The 22,273-nt window shown below is 36.7% G+C and overlaps 1 long non-coding RNA gene across 2 annotated transcripts; it reads left to right on the top strand.

The window, feature by feature from the left end:
• Positions 1–938: 938 nt before the first annotated feature.
• LOC130151872 (uncharacterized) lies at positions 939–14,256 on the top strand. Of its 2 annotated transcripts, none has more exons than XR_008822772.1 (3): positions 939–1,065; positions 4,147–4,301; positions 12,766–14,256. It is a non-coding gene; the product is annotated as an uncharacterized LOC130151872 (long non-coding RNA). The 2 variants fall into 2 exon arrangements; XR_008822771.1 differs by lacking the exon at positions 12,766–14,256 and adding an exon at positions 6,494–6,682.
• Positions 14,257–22,273: the final 8,017 nt, after the last annotated feature.

Here is a 22,273-nt window from a genome sequence, read left to right as displayed (position 1 = left end):
GAATAAAATCTGAATGAAATATTTAGTTGAAAATTTTGTAAGTAATCTGTATGGTCAAACATAGTATTTCTTTATTGTGTTACAATGGAAAGACATTCTAAAGGTGACAAAATCAGAGCCATAAAAATTATTTTCCACTAGTGTTAAATATGTAAAGAAAAACTGAAATAACATAAATACTGGCATTCAAATACCACCAGAAGAAAATAATTATTATTAATAAAAAATATAAATAAAAATTAATTAAAAATAAGGTCAAATGAAATAGGATTTTTTTATATAATTATAGATATTAGCATGTTATGCTTCACAATGTACATACGTCTGATAAGTGTTAAGTATCTGGGACTAGGCTGAAGAGACTCGGTAGTACTTGCTGTTCTTCCTCTGTCCCAGACTCTCCATGACCTTCAGCAAGACCTTCATGTTCCCTATCAGCAAGACAGAAACAATGATATTTAGAGAAAAAAATCTGCAGCTACAGCATTTCAGCTGCCGATCTCACCCTAAGAAGGATTCCCAGGCTGCTAGTGATTATGTCTGTGGGAACACATTTCTGGTAATGACACCGCTATGGTGAAAAATGAAGGTCATCTCCTGCCTTTAATGTTCCTGTGCAGCCCCACTTTTGCAAGAGGTGTTAACAGCAGAGTCCTAGCTATGCTCTGTCTCTGTTTATTGCTCTCCAAAATTCACTTGTAACTGGATGTAGACTGTATGTCCTGTCTGAGACCCCTGCGTGGGGGCAGCCTGGTACTGAGCTGTCATCATGTTCCTTTTGCGGGACTGTGGCATCCGGACGGGGTCTTGGCAGTTTTTCTGCGTATGTGCGTGTGCGCAAGCGCACACACGTGTGTGTATGCAAGTTGATTACTTGCTCCTTTACAGCCACTTCCTTTTTTTTTTTTACAGTCACCTCCTTTTGTGTAAAGTGAAAGCAGAGTGGGGAAAAACTGCTGTAGCGATATTCTTTCTGCAGGTGGAAACAAGCCTATGTAAGGCAAGGCAAAGGTGAAGTCAGACTGGATACTAGGAAGTATTTCATGGAGCCAGCCACTGTCTAAGGTAGCTGTATGAATAGCAGACTTTATGTAAATGTGGTTTTGCTTTCAGTGTGCTCTTTTTTTTGAGCTTTTGCATTGCTACAAGCCTGCTGACTGCAAAACACTCCTGCCATTTTGTGTTCTGGCTGGAACCAGAAAGACAACTTATTCCAGGCTATCTGCAAGAAACTTCATTGCTGTTTCTCTTTGTAGCTTTTATTAAAGCTAATCTAAAGCAAAAAATTAAAGAGGCGTGTTATACTACCCCATTTAATAAAATGTAAAAATGCTCTAAAGAAACTAAAAACTTTATAAAGGTACAACAATGATAGCTTTTTAAATGTTTAATTTACTAGCTGCTGCTCCAAGATCTTTTACATTGCACTTTGAAGTACTGTCTCCTATAAATGCTGCAAAGAATCAAGGAAAGAGTAAAACAAATGAGATGCTATATAGTTTTCAAAATTAATCATGAAGAAAATGTTAGCATTCTTGATGACTGAGCTAATTAACAAGGGATGAAATGAAAGATGACAAGATGGAAAGCTATGTTAGAGACTTAGTGTCACAGTACATTGCTTAGCTAAGCAAAACTCCTTTTCAAAGGAACAGTAAACATTAGCATGCTTAAAAAAAAAGAATTCTGAAGCACAAGAATGTTCTTAGTAACTAATATCATAGATACAGTTTGCTTCAGTCTTCAATACTCTTTTCAAAGGTAAGTTTTCCAGGCAACTGAACTCATTAAGTACTCTGATACGGTACAAGAGCATGTTAATTTGTAAGAAAAATAAATAAATAAATGAGGAGTGCTGTAACATGGAGTTGCCACACAGGTTCTGCTGCTGCTGTACAACGGCTTCATTGAACGGAACTTGAACTGGTAACATCTAGCAGGGAATGCTTACAAGTTCAAAAGTAGATATATTCATATTTAACTTAAATTCTGTGCAGTTTTTTTTTTTTCCCAAAAGTACTTCAAACTTTTCACTCTGCTTCTTAAAACATTCTGGAAAAGCCTCTATCTTTATCCTCGTTTTCAGTTCCCATTTAGCCACAAGTGCCATCCTCAAAACCCATTCTTTGCTGCTTAACTCTGTAAGTCCCTGCACACACAAGGTGCTGAAGCTGGATCCTGTCAGGAGTTAATTAGTTTCTTTAAGCTCTTGTTCAAGTTACGATTCCTGACAGTTTCAAACTCTGCCAGAAAAAAAAGCTTTCTTATCAAAAAAGTGTGATCCTTTATCTTCAGAGCATGCCCAGAATAAAGAAAAAAACACACAAACAAAAAAGCACCAAACCCTGACAGATTACATAGCAGGACAGACTTGGATGTGTATATTTTCTGAGTGGTTACCAGGAAATGCAGCATATTTCTCTCTCCTCCAGTAAGTAAAACTTACTTATGTATGATGAGTAGCTCCAAAAGATTTAGAGGCAGATTTGTACCAAAGTAAGCCAACAGACCACGGTGAGAACAGTCAAATATAAAATACTCAGGATCAAAAAATTCCTCCTTTAGCTTACTCAAGGCAGTCTGGTAATAGGGATGTTCTTGAAGGATATAGAAAATTAACTTATATCGTTTCTCTGCATTCAACACCACATAGGTGATTTATGTTTCTTACAGCACTGGTAAGTAACTTACCAAGCTGCTAACTATTCCCTTTCTCTTCAGATTTTTGTTGATTTTGTGCTTTTGTCTTTTCTAGAAGAAAAGGGAGTAAAAGGCATGCCTTGCCTTGACATGGAACTTTGAATAGAAGCTTAACTTCAGTTTAACGTTCCATAGTTCAAGAACCTAGGAGAAGGAGATCATGTATAATTTCAGAGATGCTTACTCATCTTTGGCCAGTTTTAACAGGTAACTCCCAGGCCATCCTCTGCTCATCAATCATAATTAGCTCAAACAGGGCCTTGCTTAGCTACTATCTAAAAATTCCTTCCTCTAAATACTATCAAGTACTTTAGAGGTAGCTGAAGATTAAGCAGGAATTATTGCGGTCACTAAATATGTTTAATGATCTGACTCTAAAATCATGAGCTCAAAAACCCCAAAACCCTCCACAAAGACTCTCACCTAAACCCAAGAAAACAGGGGAAAAGGAACTCACCTAAGGAGGATTCACATGCAATGTGAACAGCTCTGGAAATTTTATTTATGCAGTGCTGAGGGAAATTCATCCTCGCACCAAATCCTGTAGCTGGGCTAATGAACTTGAAGGCATCAAGTGTTTGCTTGGCCCTATTCTTAACAGCACAGTAGTTAAAAGGATTTTCAGCCTAGAGGAATCTTTAGTAAATGCACTTAAAGGAGACCTCGTTCTTTGTCCTTTACAAGTATGTAATGGCAGGGCAGGATAACACGCTTCTTTGCTTCTGTTCAGAAAGAAAGAGTTCACCCCAGAAGGATATGTGATACAGTTTGACAGATAAGTACATCACTCTGTTTAAACAGTCTATTTTTCCTTTGCTGTAAAAGGTTCAAAGGGGTGGATACCCAGCCCCTGCAATAGTGACACTGCAGTTGTGAGGCTCCTTGCAAGGCAGGCGCAGTCCTGATTTCATTGCACTGCATGAGTTCAGTGGTCACTGAGAACAATATTAAACCAATTCTGCTTTTCAAAATCCAAACTATTTTGTACATGCCAAACTAAAATAAATATTTTCAAATATGTTCTATTTGCATCAAAAAAAGCCATTGTAAGACAGGGCAAAGTCAACTTGCTTTGCAAAGCATCATTCAAGTATGTAACAGAAAATGAAAAGAAAACAGACATTTACAATTTATAAAACACAGGCCATGCTAAACATCTATAGTGTGAAAAGAACATTTTCATATTTCTTCAGTGTAGTGTGCAAGAGAGACTTACCAGGAGATGCAAGGAAATGTACTGCATGACACTGAAATTAACTTTCCCCCCTAATGGTGGGGTCTCGCAGTAATGGACCAGCTTCTGAGGTTTGAAAAGCAGGCAGACTTTTCAAATTCCATGCTTGCAATTCAGAATTTATTTTTTTGGGGGGGGATAATCAAAGGCATGACAGTTTGTCTACAAATATGTCACTATGTGTTTACTTTACTGTGTGTCAATTGGATTAGCTTCTTATTCAGGAAGAAGCAGCTGAATCAGCTGTTGCAGATTCCCCGTTGCCCAGTCCGTCCCTCCAGCCTGGAAAGGACCCCTCCTGCTACCAGGGAAAGCAGGGAGTGAAAACCCAAATACCATGCCCTTGACTTTGTTAAGGAAAAAACAGGTTAGTAATAAATTAAAGGGGCTTCTATGGAGACAGCCGTTAGCAGTATGCATCAAGCAATAGTTTGTGCAGGTGTCAGAGGAATCTCAATAGTTTACCAATTACTGGAAAACTCTTGGAGTCAAATGTTTGGCTGAATGATGCCTGGATATTTTTTAAGTCTGCTTTTCCCTCTGCAAACAGCTGATGCCTGCATTAAGCTAAGATGAAATGAAAAATATATTCAGCATTTCAGAGATACCCAGAAGCAAAATAGCAGTATCAGGAGCTAAGCTTTCTTATGTTTCCTTTGTATATGTCAACTTACATTATCCTGTGCGACGTATCAACCTTCCCAGTGTATTTAATATTATAATGAAAGAGGACCATTAATATGGAAAGTCACAAGACTATTTCTTTCATATGCAAAATAAATTGCATGCAACCACACCTCTGGCCTGAACTTTTGAACCTGGAAGCTGTAAAATTTGCTTTTTATACAGTTCTGAGAGTTTTCATAGGGCCTGCTACTGGTTCTTTTCCTGACAAATGAAAAATATCCCTGTTCGTAGTCTGAAACAGCCACACTAAAGCCATGATAACTGAATCACTGAAGGTCTATATGACCCCTTCCTAAAATGTTTGTTCTTATTTCTTTTACTATGAAAGTGCAGTACAGAAGTGGCAAACTCAGAAGAAATATTCTCTAATATCCTAGGAGGGATAAATCTTACAGAGAGAGAGAAAAAAAAAATATATCTCTTACTGTTTCTTTTTCTCTAAGTTACAAATCCTTTTATTTCTCTAGCTGTGACTTTTGTTTTGTCTCTTTTGTATTGGTATCTCCATTTAAATGTGGCATTTTTGGTTTGTTTGCTGGGGTTTTTTTTGGTTTTGTTTTGTTTTGCTTTTGTTGGTGTTTTTTTATTTATATATATTTAATATAATTAACATGACACAAAAAAAAAAAAAAAAAAAAGGGAAGGGGCACAAATAAGCACTGAGCACATCATGCAGCCTCTGTGTAGTGCTATGAGCTCCAAGAAGCCAGTCAATATTTTTAGAGATCTCCATGACATCAGAGAGTGCTTTTGGGTTTTTGTTGTCATTTAGGTTTTGGTGTGGGGTTGGTTTGTTTTTTATTATTTAAATTCTAAATAATCTATTCAAATTATATTCGGTGGAAGAGCAGGTCCACTCTTTATCCCAGATGTTTCACCTGACCCATGTGGAGCAGCCAGGATAAGGCCACCATCCTCTCAGCTGCTTTGTGGCAGCCTTTTTGGCAATATGTATTTCACCCTGGTATAGACTAAAAATATTTTAAAGAAAAAATCTAAACCAGTTATGAAATCCATTCCATAGGTCAAAGCAGCTTAAGGTAAACATGTGCTAGGATGTGGCAACAAAATGTTTTTGGCAAGCAGATAAAAAATACCAACTACCAAGTGGTCTTTGAGAGAAAGAGAAAGAAGAGGAGAGGGAGAGGGAGAGGGAGAGGAGAACTGAAAGCTGGAAGCTTCCAGAATGACGCACAAATTACTTCCATCAGATGACTCAGAAGAGGTACCCTGCATATAAATCTCCATCACTTAGCAAACAGCTGAAGATTTCAGTTTTCCAGTCTAGGCCCTTGACTTACTGTGTCCTACCTAGAAATTCAGCAGAGTCTGGAATGTCAGACCTGTGTATAGATGAGCTTCATTTTTACAGTTATGACAAGATTTGGATCTTCTGGGTATAAAGTACCACCACCACCACCCCACCATGGGACAAGGAAGATATACAGCCCAAAATAAATACAAGGCACTATACTTAGGGTTAAATTGAAATAACTATCTTACCAAAACCAAGTAAAGTGTACTGTATTAAGGATGAATATGACAACTTACAAATGTATATACTCAAAGAAGAGGACCCTCACTGGCTGTCTTAATATTTCCGGTATATGTTGTATCTCATATTAAGCCTCACGGTTTGCCACATAATTGCATCATTAGTAAACCAGTGTTCATGTTCAGTTTCAACTTTCTACTGGCTTAGAGAAAGGATTTAAAATTTGCATTTAAATGAAATTGAGCAAAGAGTGATAAAGGCTTCAATTAAAAGACCACCTGTTTTTGTTAATTCATTTTTAATAGGAACAGTAAATATTTTCAGTTGATACGCTTTCTGCTGCATGATTGGTACATTCTTCTCTTCTTTATCCCCAGCGTCAGACACCCCTCATTAGAGAAGTCTATCATTTTCTCTGACTGAAGGAACCTATCTCAAGCTTTATGAATCTCTTGGTACCAGAGAAAAAAAGTAAAGTAAACCAAATAGCTATTTAGAAAATGTAAGCATAACAAGTTAACATGTGATCAAAGTAAATTCTGCAAATACATTATTTTTAAAACTCAATACATTCATGGGGAGGGGGAGAAGAAAAAAAAAAAAAAAGAAAGAAGCTTTTTCCTCAAAAAAAAAGTGCCATGCTTTTTCTTCATTTACAATGTTCTTAAAGCTTACTGACCTCACTTAGGCATGCTGGTGTGAAACAGAAGTAATCTTCCATGTCACAATTATTAATGCAATTAAAACTTAAGGATTAGAAATAGTAAACCACAAATCACGGCAAGCAATTCTCATGGAGTACAAACCCAGCTGGTGTTCACAGAATATGAGCTTCAACTGGCACCCGGAAATATTACATCTTCCTGTAAAACTTCCTCCTTTGGTACTAAATCATTTGCTTGTTAGTCTTGGTTTTGTTGTTGACAGCTTTAGTTTAGTCCAGTTGCTATTAGTAACATAGTAGCTCATCTTGTTTTTCATACTTTTGAAGTAATTTGTAGCCATAATTGCTTCTGTTTTCCACTTACTGTAACCATAACTACTAATTTGCTAACAACCCATACACTTCTGTTACAACCAAAGCTTAAAAATCCAAGTAATTTCCTCAAGAACAATTTGCACTGGACACTGTTCTCTTTGGAGATGCAGTGTAAGCATTTAAATAAAGAACTGAAGCATTTAATTAGTGCATGCTTGCTTCCTGCTAGCAGGACATCACACTAGTGAGTAAATGGATTTAGTTTCTTGTAACACAAGCCAGGAGACATCTTGACAGTTGTCTTTTTCATTCTCAGATGTTTAGCTAAGGGAAACACAGGGGTCCAATCCCACCTTCAAAAAATCTTTGACTTAAATTATTATTGTTTTTTTGATGCTATGTGATTTTCCACAATAAACTTAGCAGGAGATTATGTTATTCTTTTCTGGTTGAATGAAGAAGGGAATTAACAGAAATGTAAATAGAAGTTATTCACAGAAAAGTTCAGGATAGGGGATTTACCCCCTATTTGTTACAAGTCAAACACTTACAAAAGAAAATAAATACTGCAGAACTGTCTCTTTTCTCACACACACCCACACACCCACCCCTGTATTTATTTCTGATTGAAATAGCCATATAATTTGTTTGGATATATATTTCCTGGATGAAGGAATGTATCAAGAGTTTTAAATAATTTATTTTTATTTGATTCAGATTCTACTTCTTAACTGGCATCTGCTGCAGTTGTTTTCTTTTAATGCTTACAAAGCTGAACTAAAAATAAGTCTTGACATTTAGCATAAGTATGTGTTGCAAAAGGTTTGGACCTAATACTCTGCCATTGAACAAATATATTAATCTTTTTCTTTAAAGTTAGAAGGTGTATTGGATTTGTGTGCAAGGTTTTGGGTGGGGGTGGGGGTGGGGGTGGGGGGGGAGGGGGGGGAGGCCACAGGAGTGGCTTCTGTGAGAAGCTTAATAGTGGAGCAGATCTTCACCTGCAGCCAATGGAGAAACCTACAGGAGAGCAGTGGATGCCCGAAGGAGGCTGTGACTCAGTGGGAAGCCCACACTGGTGCAGCTCCTGGCAGGACCTGTGGCCCCGTGAAGGGAGGACCCCATGCTGGAGCGGGTTTGCTGGCAGGGCTTGTGGCCCTGTGGGGACCCACGTTGGAGCAGTCTGCTCCTGAAGGACTGCACCCCGTGGAAGGGACCCACACTGGAGCAGTTCCTGAAGAGCTGTAGCCCGTGGGAGGGACTCACATTGGAGAAGCTCATGGAGGATTGTGTCCTGTAGGAGGGACCCGCACTGCAGCAGAGGAAGAGTGTAAGGAGCCCTCCCCCTGAGGAGGAACGGCCAGCAGAAACAACATGTAATAAACTGATCAAAACTCTCATTCCCCATTCCCCTGCACTGCTGGAGAGGAGGAGGAGGTAGAGAATTTGGGATTGAAGTTGAGCTGGGGAAAAAGAGAGGGGTAGGGCAAAGGTGTCTTCAGAATTTGGTTTTATTTCTCATTCTCCTATTCTGATTTGATTAGCAATAAATCAAACTGATTTCCCCAAGTCAAGTCTGCTTTGCCCATGATGGTAACTGGTGAGTGATCTCCCTGTCCTTATCTTGACCCATGAACCTTTTGTTGTATTTCCTCTCCCCTGTCCAGCTGAGGGCAGGGAGTGATAGAGCAGCCATGGTGGGCATGTGGCATCCAGCCAGGGTCAACCCACCACAGAAGGATAAAGACACCGAAAGCAAGCATATAAATTAGTGATTTCAGTTCAGCTCAAAAGACCCTAACTAGTCATTATGCTTATGGAGAAGAGACTGCTTAGTGCTCTCCAATCCATCACAAAGGACTCAGTCCTCTTCCTCCCACTCCACTGGTAAAGCTGTGTATAAGTAATTATTGCTGTAGCTGTTACAGATTTAGCTGAAACTGGGAAAAGGGACTACATGAAAATCAGATAAAGTAGTTGGAAATAGCAGCTTCTCATTCAATGGCCACTTGCAGCCCTACCCTATGAACACCTGAGTTGTTGACCAGATCACTGTAACGGCCACAGCATGCTCTAACTTACTGACTAATGTATCAAGTGCTGAAGGATACGTATTCGTCTAATTCCTATGAATTTCAGCCAGCCATAAATATCTAAATAGATCTTCCAAATTTGGAAGTCTCCATTACCTTTATTCGCATATCAAATGGTCTAAGTTCATTTGTGCTCGGTGAGGAGCTAGACTCAATAAGAAGCTAGGTTTCCTGCAGCCTTTGCCACCTACTTAAAGGGAAAAGACTTTCTCCTGTAAAAGCAGTTAAGAATTTCACCAAGTGGAAAACTTATTTTGGAAACCTGTACACAACAAAGTTAAATTAAAGAAACAATTCTATTTTCATTTTCAGCATTAATTATTTATTGTTTTATTTTAAAAATGCTTAAAAACAAGTGACACTTGACATTTTGAGGTTTCAACAGAAACAGACATGTTTTACTGAAAAGAATGCTCTAAAAACCTGTTTTGAGACACAACTCTATCTTGTCGAGTTATAACTACCTGTTTTTTTCCAATGCAAAAGGAGCAGTATTTTTCAGATCAGCCCTCTTTTTTGAGCTAAGACATTTATGACTATCAGATTAAATTTTTATGATATTTGGATAATTGCACAATATTCCTAGTGAGGATAATGGACCATTTCTCAGAAAAAAGGTAACTAGTGCTGAACAGAATTCACATTTTATTCCTAACATTTATTGGCCAGTAGAGGAAAATATTTAAACGTCTCATTTTACTGGGCTGTGAACATAAATCTAAAGGATCACCCGTAATTTACAGTTTTAAACCCTGCAGAAACTTCCCTTTTAAAAAACCCTAAAGTTCAGATACCCATTCTTCGATTTTTGGTTTGTTTATTTATTGGGGATTTTGTTCATTTGCTTGTTTTGCTGGTTGATTACAGAGTAGTCTTGCTAGTAGATTACTGAGACTGGGCTGAGAGCGCTTTCAGCTCTGATTTCCTCGAATATTGCAGTGGTGGTCTGTGAGCCCCACCCGAGCAACGCAATGAGGTAGGAATTTATCACTGTAGGTTGGTGGTATCTGGACAACAGTTAGCAGGAAGCAGCAACATGGCAGATAAATCTACCATGATGTGTCTCCACCTCCTATGGTGGAGCCTACCCTCTACCATGGACAGGACAAAGATAAATGCACTAGGCATGTCACTGTCATTGGTTGAGTTGTGCCATTCCTTTCAGCTTCTCTGTCCTGCTCTAGGTCAGTAAAGAAGCCATAAACTAGTTTACATTTAAACCACCCTTTGGGCTTCTGTCCATCTCAGGAGTAATACCAGCCAGAATTGCAAATTCAACGTAGCTTTTTTCTACTTCTGAGGGTTTTGGATTTTTCTTTGTCATGCAAGAAGATTAAAACATCTCAGTTGTTTAACATGTCCATATAAGTAGTGAAAGGCAGGGGGTAGGACAGGAATTTTAGTTTACCCTGTCAAGTAGAGGCTAATGATAATGTTTTCTGCTAACTATATTCCCCTGGAAACTCTACATTGTCCTGCTGTGCTGTTCCCAGTTTAGCTCAGTCCATTGCATAAGTGCCATTCAAACTGGTCCAAAACCTCGGTGACACTGTAACCATCTTTGTCCATGCAGTGGGAATAACACACATCAGGAAAGTTCAGCCTAGTACTGAATTCATCAGAAAACTTCACAAAGAAATCTCTTGCTCAGCTTTAATTAGGATTAACCAGTCAGAGGTGATCCTCTATTCTGATTAATACCACTTGTACCACCTGAAAAATAAATGGATTATAAGATTAAGTCTAGTTTCTGAATATGTTAAAAAACATATTAAACCTGTAGATGATACTAAAATATAGTTAAAAACACGTTGTGAAAGAGAAGCTTTGCACACTTTTTTTTTTTTTTTTATTAGAGCTTAGCTCCGTTTTTCTTTAACAATCCAATTACATTTGTAAATAGTCTAAGAAGATTTTACCTCATCATATCCCTGATACACAACATATACACAGGATGCCTCGTACATTCAGTGGGGTTTTATCAGAGAATCTCATTGTCACTTTCTCATTGTGTTGCTTTCTCCAAAGAAAGAAAAACTAATGTTTTTACTTTGATAATATGGAAAATAGATAACACAAGTTCTTAAAGTTCTAATAAACCTTCAGAAGCCATTATGATAATAGAAAAGGAAAGATGGTTCTCAGTTAACCAAGCAGTTTAAGAATCGCAGGCAATTACAAGACATAGTGCACTTTTTTAAAAAGTCACTGAATTTACATTTGAAAATGAAGGATGGGAATATATGGAGAAGTAGTAAATTGAAAATATAAAGTAATATGCAATAAAAATACTTAACCATCTAAGCAAAGCTAAAGGAAGGGAAGGTGAGAAAGAGTACGAAAGGTTTTGTATGTGTGCTTGAAAAAGAATGTGTGTGTATATATATATATATACACACACACACAAGATATGTGTTTACAGACATATATATATTATATACTCACAAATATGCACATTACATATATATGAAAAAATGTGTGATTGTCATATTTATGCTCTCATTGTTCCTTCATAGTTGTATGCATCTTTCTTGTGTGTCCGGAAGATGTCTAAGGGTTTGAAGTTCAAAGTATCTTATGGATACGGTATAGGGCTTCGTCATTACCTGTAAGTCATCAAATTCACTCAAGAAAAGAAGCTAATTTACTGTCATGATTAAAAGCACCATTGGAAAAAAGTTTTGCTCCTGAGCTCAACGAGAGCACAAAGTTCTCAATGGAGACCTTGCCCATGGTTAGCACCGTTTAAGGTATTGCAAGCAGTCCATCGTTTCACATTTATTCCACTCTCACTGTGGCATATGCGTAGTACTGGTCAGTCTTTGTATTGAACTATCTGCTTTTTGGTATTTTTAATCAAATCGCCTTCTTCTCAACCTTATGTGAGATCCTTTATGCAGTGGAGGTGTTTCTCTTTCAACATCTCCGATACTAGAAGTGTTGGTCTTTGCCTAACATGGAGGTCAGCTGGAACTCATGAAATGCCTACTCTGCTGCAGCATTTTCCATATGTGTCCCACACAGAATCATTTTAATGATTTCTGAACCTCACCAAATACTTTATTAATAACACACGTGCACACACACACACGCACGCACACACACACACATTTAATGCATTTTTCATCTAACATTTAATGTTAGAGAAATCCCCCCTTCCCCTGCTCCCCACACAATTGTTTGGTAAAGAAGGTGGTTAAGCTTTCTCTACATAAGATTCTGTCTAAAATTACTCGATACAGGTCAACTTTTATGTGGGTTTAGGACCATACCCAATACAGAACTAAGCCCAGAATAAACGGAGAGGTGGAAGGAAATTGTGTGACCCTGGATATATTACCTCCTTTGGGAGTGCCTGCTGCGTTGGATATTGTTAAAAGGATGGTAAAAAGCCCTTTTAATCTCCCTAGTAAATCTCCAATTTATCACAGTTGTTGTGGTTGTCATTAATTTTAACATTTTACTTGAGGTTGTCTAAAGCTTAGAATGAATTTGTGTGTAGGAAAAAGCATTCAAGAGTCAAATGATTTCCTGAAAAATGAAACAAATATATATATATATATTTATTTTTTTTCAGAGCCAGCAGTATCTGTCTATAGTGACTGGAATTATGGCACTTTTCCCTGGAAATTCACTGTGAATTTTAAGTGCAAAGTTCTGATGATATTTGTTAAGCTATCATTGAAACTATAAGAGGGGTCTTTGTGTTTATTTTTGATACCTGATAAAATAGTCCTGCTTACTGAAGCTCATGTCATGCCTTATCTTTGTGCTTTACAATGACATTACTTGTTTTCTATTAAGGTTTCTAAAGCAATTAGTTGATCATTTTTTATTCTTGTTTCATGATGAAGTAAAATTTATTTTGATCCACACAAATTTTAATTTAAGCTAAATTACAAATTTCCTTGCTAACACCGATTTCTTTCAATATTCTCCTTTAAGTTTAATTTTTAAATTTAATCTTAAAAATGAATAAGTTGCAGAAGAATAGTATTTAGAAAGTATTGTATATGTGAAACTGAAAGCTCAGAAAGCTGCAAAGCCTCTCTGAAATAAATAGGTCTAGGCTTTATCACCTTTCATTGCATGTTGTACAAAACACAGGGAAAATGGCTTTGCTTTCTGTCTTGAGAAAAAAGTATGTTAGCATATTGTATATTTTTTGCTCACTTTATTATTATTGTTCTCCTTGCACGTATCATTACATTATCATATACTTCCATTTATTGTTTTAAAAGGTATTTTTCAGTTTTCCTGTATTCCAATATTTTTAAAAAATCAGTTCATGTACATATGACATTAATTTGCAACTTACTCTGAACTGATCCATTAATAAGAAGACATCTATAATATGTCAAAATTTGATTATTCAAAGATTATTATTTTTTAAATCTGGTGAACTTGGCAGTGGAGAGACTTTCACCATACTTAAAGACTTTCAAAATGACAATTTCCTAGTGTACAAAACTAACTTTATATAGAAAACAGAATAATTTCAATGTGTGGGATGATAACCCCTTTGGAGATATGCCTCAGCATTTCAACACTGATAAAATGAAATATTTCTCATAGTTCTGAAATTGCTTTTGTGGATGAGGATAAAATAATTGAAAACTTTTGTTACACAGTTTTAAGGCCAAATACGAACACGCCTGTAGTGCACTTTACTGCATTATGCAATACATGAGGCAAGCAATTAACTTCAAGCAAATATTCATTTTAGTTTCCTATTAACTCGGTAGTCAGAGGGATGTCCTCCAAAATTAATCTTAGGGGTACTGGTTGCAAATGATGATACATTGTCAAAGTTCAAACCATTTGATTGTAGTGTAATTTTTCTTTCTTCAGATAGTCCTATTTCAGTTTCATTGATGCCCTGAAGATAATCAGGCCAACAGTGGATTATTCTCCTTACAAGTGTGCATCGCAGAACAATGATCACAAATTTTTTGTAATTCTGCTATATTCAGGGAAAATATATTGTTTACAGCAAAGAATTAACTGGTTTATTTTCAAACTAGAAAAAATTTATATATTGTTTTCAATACATGAAGTTTTTGCTTTATTAAGATTCACTGTGCAGATTAATCTTGGAAAATAAAAGCATTTGATTCTTTTGTCATAAATTAAACTATATGAAAGGTTATAGACAAATTCTCTTATTTCTACATATTTTTTATTTCTCATTATTAGTAGCAAACAAAAGGTTTTATTTTCTTCCTTGAAGGTACAGGAGAATAATTTCTATATGGCACTAAGCCATTTGCCTGTCATTTGTGGATCACCAAACTTTGCAGTAAAACATATGAGCATCTTACATGAAAAGAATTTTGTTTCTTATAGCTCCTAAAGTGGGGGTTTTTTGGTGTTGGGTTGGGTTTTTTTTGGTTTGTTTTTTTTTTTTTTTTTTGGACGGGGGGTGTGTTTTGGCTTTTTTTGTTTTGTTTGTTTTTGTAAGGATTTTATTTTGGTGCATTTTATTTAATTTTTTTTTTGTTCATAGTACTTCAATCCATGTATAAAATATTCTGAGATACCATATTCTAAAAAACAGAAGTCAGGGAGACATAAATCTATACCTATGCTTTCCTTCAAAATATGCAATTTTAGCAAACTATAAAAGGTTGTGGTGGGGTTTTTTGGTTGTTATTTGAGAAGTTTATAGTCTTGTTAAAGACTCAGTGTTTATATTAAAGCCTGCATTAAGCACAAGTCACAGATTGCCAGACACAGTGCAAACCTGCAGCAGAAACACCCTGCTGGCCAGATCGGAGCACTGTGACCATCCTGTGAGGCAGCGTAACAGATGTTCTGCTTCTGAGACCAACGGCAGAAAACGGGGTGATTTAGCCCGTTCACAGCCGCCCTGGACTCCCGATTCAGCCACGTGCACTGAGAAGGGCAGGCACAAATTCATGATGTAACTCACTTTTGAGCCTTTGGGTCCAAATAAAAATCTTTTAAACCTTATGCCCTTTCTAGATCTTATGAGGCTGTGCTTATGATAGCAGATTTGTCCTGTGAAAATGTGAATTTTAACAGCATATACAATGTTATTATTATTGCTATTATTATCCTTCTGACCCTCGTTCACTGTTGGTTTTAGAAATGTGATAGAAAGGGTACTTTTTCACAAAAATAAATACTCGTTTGATTGTGAGTTTAGGATACTTCAAGATATGTTATAATACAGAGGAGTATTCCTTGTTTGTTATCTAAGTGTTGCATGCTCACTTGAAATTTTTGTAAACAGGAGAGAAAATGAAGAAAAAAGGCCATATTTTATGGAATAAGATTTATCCATGTTTTCACAGGATGAACAGCTGGAAAGACATGCTGAATCATTTCATTCAGAATGAACTCAAGCACCTTCTGTAAAACTGTATTTTTAAGAGATTTTCCGATATAATTATTTCTATGCGTGTGGATCAACTAGGCAAAAACCACTTTCCTTTATTTCAAGATACTTTACAGTAGAATAAGGAAAGTTGACATCAACTGTAGGGTCAGATACAGCTGCTGTCTGTGTAAGGACCAGGTGAGAAGAGCAGCAGAGTGTCTCCGTTAAAACAGAGGGCCAAGGCTGACACGAGGCCGTGGCTGGGGTGTAGCTCCCTCCTCACCCAGTAGCCGTTACTCTTTCCCCTGTTCCCATGCAAGCAAACAGAACACACTGTACTGGTGAGCACTCAGCCAAATATAAAGCACATGTAAATTGCAGTGAATAAGGGAATTGGATTGTGGTGACTTTGCAGCGTAGGATTTCAGTTCTGCATGGATTTGCATGGAAAATTAACTCTAGCCCTCTGAATGGGTGACAGCTTTTTGTTACTATTTCTGAGGTGAGGCTGAGTGTGGCTCTCATTGGGCCTTTCCAATTCACTGTTCTCCCCAGACAGTAAACCTGTGGTTAATGCAGAACCGAATTTTGCTCTGAGCTGCAAAACCAAAGCCAAACATCTACTGGTTTAGCAATCACAGAGTATAGTGATTTCTCTGCCTAGCCATCCCACAAGAAAGGAAGGTTTCAGATACCTGCCAGAATGTCTGGATAAAACCGTGGCTCACAGGAATTCACCAGACATATCCAGCAAGTCCAGGTGAACTCAGGAGAGTGTGAAGATTTATGAAACTGCCTAAATTTTTTTGTGCTAAAAAGAAAACAAACCAATTATTTTTTTAAAAAAAAACTGGTTGTCCTCTTCACTCACCAGATCAGAAACTTTGATTATTGAGAGAAAATTTATTAGAATAGCTATTTCAAATTAAAATGAAACTGATGTTTCAAAATACTCTAATTCTTAGTGTCTTTCCAGGACTGTCAACTGAGTAAGATGGAAAAAAACACACATCAGCAGAAAACTTGCATTTTCTTGGAGATACCATTCAGACATCACTCTGCCCCAACACATTTCTTGTAAAATTTGGCACATGTAGTATCAACCAATGTATGTAAAACTGAATCTAGTGTTTTAATTACCATGGGTACTGTGCTGATTAAAGTTCAGTTACAGTGGGTGATAAGAAAAAAAAAAAACAACTATGATAAGATATATTGGAAAGGTTTACCTTTCTTAAAAAACATAAATGCATTTATTTTAAATGCACAAGAATTCTTAAACCTATTAGGAGAGGGATATCTTCAGGATATCTAAGGCTCAGTGAAATATTTACCTAAAATATGTAAACAAAAAATGTAGGTCTTCTGTAGCCAGAAGTTAGACACTTATTGCTGTTTTTAGTTTCCCTGATTCTCTTTTAACCATATTTTTTCAGGCTTTCATCTCGATTATGAAATTATTTGATCACTTTTTTTTTTTTTTAAACAGAAAACCCTTGGATAAACGAGCAACACTTTTTTTTTTTTCCAGCCAGTGTCATATACATAGTAACAAGGCTCTAAACCACTTTCCCTATAACTTTTTTCCTTACTAACTAGAAGTAGTCACAGTAAATAGTGATTGCCTGCGGCCTAGTCAGATCTCTCTAAAATCTGTGAAAAAATCCCAGAACTGCAGGGCCCTGATTTTTAGCATGAAATACAAAGTGCTCCTATCTTTCTTGGGAAGTTCCCAACAAGCTAAAATATTCAGAGCTTTGCAGAATTACCATATTGTTGATTTACTCTTGAATTCTTTTGGTCTCATTGACAGTGATGGAGTAGAAGCTTTGTTGTCAATAACATATTGAAATACATGTTTTAAATCTAATTAAGGCAGCTTACCGAAAACTACAGATAGTGGGTTATATGTTTTTTATATGAAAAAAATAGGAGTAAGCAATAAGGAGTAAAAAGAAACTGAAATGTGCTCATTCCTCTGTCATGAACAATCATAATAAAAATTTTATAACTAAGTTAAATTAAAAACACATAAAGGAAAAGAAAAACAACAACTCAACAAAAAAACTCAGCCTCAGAAAGAGCATGAAACCTCTGCCAAATAAAGACTCACATGCACTTGAGACCTTAGTGGTTGGTTAGGAAATACCAAGAAATCCTCCTAGAGGACATCAGATAATGTAATGAAGTGGATAATGAGGACAACATAAGTTATTTTCCGAAAGTGTAGAATTATATTTCTTCCATTAAAAACAGTGAAAAATGCAAGTAATATTGTTTAAAAGCATGAAAGTCAACATTTCCAATACTGACCAATAATGATACTATTAAGGATTTCTGTTTTGAAGATTTGCAATCAGCAGAAATTTAGAGTTTCAGTACATAAAAGAACAAAAATTTCATCTAAATTACTTTTCTGTTTGGAATTCAGATATAAATTAGAAAGGAACTTAATCCCTTTAAAAATTAATAATGAGTGTATAACTGGGATGGTGTCTGACACAAGAAGCAGCATCCTGTGTTAAGCTTCCACAGTGGTGCTGGGACAAAATCAAGTATATCAGAAAAGAAACCCTAGAAGTCAGCAAGCTGAGTAAGGTATAGCTTAAGCAGACTAGGACACGTGTGAAAACCTGTTTGAAATGCTACAGACAGGTGTTTCTTGAAACACTTTTCTCTGCAGTGCTTGCTGAACACCCTTATAATTAATTTTATTCCAACTCCACCTCATATTAAAAACTCTGAGTCCTTCCTCCAAGTGTGGTGTTTAACCTTTTGTTAGGTTATGAAAGGTAGGTTTTCAATACTAAGTGAAAGGAGAAATCTGAAGATAAACATCCTCCTCCACGAGTCTTCCAAGTGTGGGAATATTGCATCAGGAAGTTGAAAGCCTGCTGTCCCTGCTTTTTGAATACGTTCTGCTCTAAGAGCTGTATTTTGACAATAATTACTGGAACAGGTTCCATGATGGGAAACTTACGCAGGGATTGTGTACTTCCTAGGTCTCAGTCAAGGTTGGGCGTAAAGTGGGGTCCAAATTGTCAATATTATCTGCACTAAAATGTTTCTGAGCATACAGAGAAAGTCCCTAGTGTCCAGGCAGTTTTCATACTGAAACTGGGATACCAATAAAGTCATGATTTCTTGTTAATTAAGGAGAAGCTGAGCCTATGTTTTCAGGATAATCATTAAATATAGTGAAATACTTTAGAGATGTGAATTCTTTTGGGAGAATTTCTCCTTTTTGGACAATTTTGCCCATAGTCCAACCCAGTCAGCCATATTAGTGAGCTGATAATCGCCAGTATCACTGGTTTTAGAATTCCCATATGTCATCTCATTAAAACATTTGAAAGGCAAACCACTGACATTCATGTAGCAGTATTTTTTCTACAGCCATGTTTGAGGGGAAGGAAGAGAAAAGGAGGCAGAGAAGACGGTAACAAAGCAGAAAGCTGTCTTTGTACGACAGTGAGCTTAGAGGGTTAGTATGGTTCAGCATTGTGTTCAGTTTCTTTTCATTTACCTGCCAGAAACACATTAACTGTTTTCACATAACTATTTTCCCTGGGTTGTTTTCTTTTGGGTATGAGTCTTGTGCTTGCTGTGCCATGCTCTGCATTCTCCTCCTTTTCTTCATATGCATGACAATTCATTTAGGACCGCCTCTGTTCACTTTAGATACACATTCTTCTTTTCCTTACTGTTTTTGTTGCCTTTTCATGCTTCTTTGCCTCTTTTTCCTTTTTTGTATTTATCATGCCTTCTTCTTCATCCAGACAAATCCTGTGATATTTGTACAACAGTTGACACTAAATGATATATAACGCTGTCAAACATCACTTGGAATTCAACATTGAATACTTCTGAGATGTGCTCTACTTCTACTAGCTCAATGTTACCGAACAGAGACAGCAAAGAACCGCAGAACAAAAGCAGATGGTAGGATGACAGAAATCATGCAGAACCTCAGCAGAAAGATTCCTACAGACACTCAGTGAGTCAAATGAGACATTCAGTGCCAGTAAGCGCAGGTCACTACCACATGTATTTCCCAATTGACTTTAGTAGGTATAGGCACATCATTACATGTCTAACAGAACAGAAGTCTTAGCAAACAAAAAAATAGTTGCATGCTTGCTAAGATTATAGCATTCCAGTCATCTGTAGAGAAAAAAAAAAAAAGAAAAAAAATTTTGCAGTATTTTTCAGAGTATTATATTTTATATTATAGAAGTATTGATTCTCTAGGTATGAGCATATATTATCAGATTTTAAATATTTCTGGGAGTCTCTTCCATGAAAAATTACTACTTCCATTAACTTCAAAGGTTTTCTTTAAAATAATTTCAAATGAACCATATGCATTGAGTTCCTACTAAAATGTATGCAATATTTTCACATGAAAAATTAGACCTCCATACTGAGATTCTTCTGCTACAGCTCATGGCATGTATTGAATTTATAAATGCTGCTTTCTGTCAAGCTTTTTCCCAATAATGTTTATTAAACTGATTATATAAAAATAAATTGCATTACACAGTATTGTAATGTTTTCAGAGATGACATTACATTAGTCTAACATAGGTCAATTTTTTCCGGTCCTCTAATAGCATGGATAATACCTTGCTCTGTGGGTGTTTTTGTTCTTGTTATTTCTGATTTTCCCTTTTTTCCAGGAAGAAATGTGCAACATTTCCCGGCACACATAAATAAGATCTGTTTTTACATTGTACTGCAGGCACTGTGTCTAGGTTTACTTCAGCCAGCTAAATCTAATAAACATCTACTGGGATAGTAATTTTCAAGTTCAAGTCCAATATCAAACATGTCAGCAGTGCACTTAGCAAGAAGCAGGGCAGCAGTTTGAAGAAAATGCAGATCCAGTCACCAGCAATTTTTATCAAATTATAAATCCTTGTTAGAGTGCTGGGATTTCATCAGCTAACAATACTTACATAAAAGCAATCCTTCTGTAGGAGATGATTGTTTTTCTTAGGCATAGGTAGATTAAACATCAATTCATTTACATACTTTTGACACATGCTCTGCCAGTCCCATCTTCATTATCCACGTTTGTGAAATCAATACTAGAGTTTGCATGCTGTTATCAGGGTTTCATGCTGATCAGAAATGGACTGGCATTTGTATTTATTGTCTTATATCTACTGATACCAATTTTCTTTAAGGTAATTTTTTTCTCTTTGTAAAATAATGGCTGATGACATAAAAAAAATAATCATATTTAGAGGTGTGAAATAATGTGGTAAATGATACATAATTATTTTAGAGGGATTAGTAATGCAGTATGATACTGAAGATCTGTGTATATTTAACAGAGAGATTAAAGATTCTGAATACAATTTTCAAACAACAGCGGTTACTTCTGGGCTATGATTACAAAAAGACATAAAGGATGGCTTTTTTAAGGTGGTTAAATCCAAAATTTAAGGCACTAAGATTTTTGTCCAGTGGCTGCTGAGGAATTCCGAAGTTATCTTGTTCCACTACATGCCCACCAAGTTCTGAGACAGTTTGATGCCTAAATCCAAATGGATTTTTAAAATACTTATTCCACCCAACCTGGTCTAGATTCAGAAAGGATTTTCAGCAGTCACTTTATGACCTGCATCTTCCAACTGGAGAACCTTTCTGAATGGGAGAGGCTGACAATGCTGGAACTGCTCATTCTGGAGAAGGATCAAGGAGATCTTAGCGTGTATTAGTAGCTGAAAGGAAGAAATGAAGAAGATATCCATACTCTTCTCAGCAGTGCCTATTGACAGGACAGGATGAAATGGGCAAAAAATAAAACTCAGGAAATTCCAAACACAAGAAACCACTTTTTACTGTGAGGGTGGTCAAACACCAGCACAGTTTTCCCAGAGACGCTGTGGAGTCCCCATCCCTGGAGACTTTCAAAATCCAGTGGGACATGGTCCTAGGTTTTTGGTTGAGCAGCGTAGTTGGGCTGCATAATTTCAAGAGATCCCTTCCTGTTTTAACTGTTCTGTGATTCTATGATTCCGTATTACACACCAGGAGACAATATTTCCAATCCCCTATATCTAAATGGAATGTGGGAGACCTGTGTGCAAGTACCCACATCTGACTTACCTGGAGTTCTGGACTTGCATGAGCCAGTTCTGATCCTTCTGTAGTATATATTAATGCTCTGGCTACAGCATACTCCGGAATGGATCTTCCAGTATTATTTTTTTAAATTTATTCTTCCCACTGAAGCTCTTCCATGTGTTTCAGGGACTATAATCTGCATATCTAAAGCAAGGGGAAAAATAAACCCTATCATTAACCTACTCATTTTAGTTGTAATCCCAAAGGAGAAAAGTACTTAAGAGACTTTAGAAGATAAGATTTAGAAGAACGTTTGAAGTGGGAAAGGGCCTTTGGAGATAATCTAGTCCCAACATCCCCTGCTCAACCAAAATTGTGCAGGTTGCCCAAGATCTTGTGCAGTTGGATTTTGCCTATCTCCAAGAACAGACACTCCACAACTTCTTGAGGTAAGCTGTCACAGTGTTTGATTGTGCTAAAAATGTTGTTTTCCTTAAGTAAATGGATCTCAAAGAACAGTTATTTTATATTTTTGTACTACTAATTCTGTTTCCCTTCACAGCAATATGCAGCTATTATGTCTTCGCTACAAATTGACTTTGAAATAAAATTCCATCACTGTCCAATAATGCTGTTATGCAAACTGTTCTAATCAAAATGGAGGACC

This window comes from Falco biarmicus, chromosome 6 (genome assembly GCF_023638135.1).
Source record: "Falco biarmicus isolate bFalBia1 chromosome 6, bFalBia1.pri, whole genome shotgun sequence".
NCBI classification, from domain to species: domain Eukaryota; kingdom Metazoa; phylum Chordata; class Aves; order Falconiformes; family Falconidae; genus Falco; species Falco biarmicus.
Note: the sequence above shows the minus strand (reverse complement) of the source record. Positions and strands in the feature narration are given on the sequence as shown.